This window comes from Hemitrygon akajei, chromosome 31 (genome assembly GCF_048418815.1).
Source record: "Hemitrygon akajei chromosome 31, sHemAka1.3, whole genome shotgun sequence".
Classification (NCBI taxonomy): Eukaryota; Metazoa; Chordata; class Chondrichthyes; order Myliobatiformes; family Dasyatidae; genus Hemitrygon; species Hemitrygon akajei.
In genome coordinates, this window is record NC_133154.1 from 3,038,367 (window position 1) to 3,039,600 (window position 1,234).

The following is a 1,234-nucleotide window of genomic DNA, read 5'->3' on the forward strand; positions in this document are numbered from 1 at the left end:
CTGCCCGGACTCCGGGAGCCCGCTCCGCTCCGCCTGCCCGGACTCCGGGAGCCCGCTCCGCTCCGCCTGCCCGGACTCCGGGAGCCCGCTCCGCCCCGCCTGCCCGGACTCCGGGAGCCCGCTCCGCTCCGCCTGCCCGGACTCCGGGAGCCCGCTCCGCTCCCGCCTGCCCGGACTCCGGGAGCCCGCTCCGCTCCGCCTGCCCGGACTCCGGGAGCCCGCTCCGCTCCGCCTGCCCGGACTCCGGGAGCCCGCTCCGCTCCGCCTGCCCGGACTCCGGGAGCCCGCTCCGCTCCGCCTGCCCGGACTCCGGGAGCCCGCTCCGCTCCGCCTGCCCGGACTCCGGGAGCCCCGCTCCGCTCCGCCTGCCCCGGACTCCGGGAGCCCGCTCCGCTCCGCCTGCCCGGACTCCGGGGAGCCCGCTCCGCTCCGCCTGCCCGGACTCCGGGAGCCCGCTCCGCTCCGCCTGCCCGGACTCCGGGAGCCCGCTCCGCTCACGCCTGCCCGGACTCCGGGAGCCCGCTCCGCTCCGCCTGCCCCGGACTCCGGGAGCCCGCTTCCGCTCCGCCTGCCCGGACTCCGGGAGCCCGCTCCGCTCCGCCTGCCCGGACTCCGGGAGCCCGCTCCGCTCCGCCTGCCCGGACTCCGGGAGCCCGCTCCGCTCCGCCTGCCCGGACTCCGGGAGCCCGCTCCGCTCCGCCTGCCCGGACTCCGGGAGCCCGCTCCGCTCCGCCTGCCCGGACTCCGGGAGCCCGCTCCGCTCCGCCTGCCCGGACTCCGGGAGCCCGCTCCGCTCCGCCTGCCCGGACTCCGGGAGCCCGCTCCGCTCCGCCTGCCCGGACTCCGGGAGCCCGCTCCGCTCCGCCTGCCCGGACTCCGGGAGCCCGCTCCGCTCCGCCTGCCCGGACTCCGGGAGCCCGCTCCGCTCCGCCTGCCCGGACTCCGGGAGCCCGCTCCGCTCCGCCTGCCCGGACTCCGGGAGCCCGCTCCGCTCCGCCTGCCCGGACTCCGGGAGCCCGCTCCGCTCCGCCTGCCCGGACTCCGGGAGCCCGCTCCGCTCCGCCTGCCCGGACTCCGGGAGCCCGCTCCGCTCCGCCTGCCCGGACTCCGGGAGCCCGCTCCGCTCCGCCTGCCCGGACTCCGGGAGCCCGCTCCGCTCCGCCTGCCCGGACTCCGGGAGCCCGCTCCGCTCCGCCTGCCCGAACTCCGGGAGCCCGCTCCGCTCCGCCTGCCC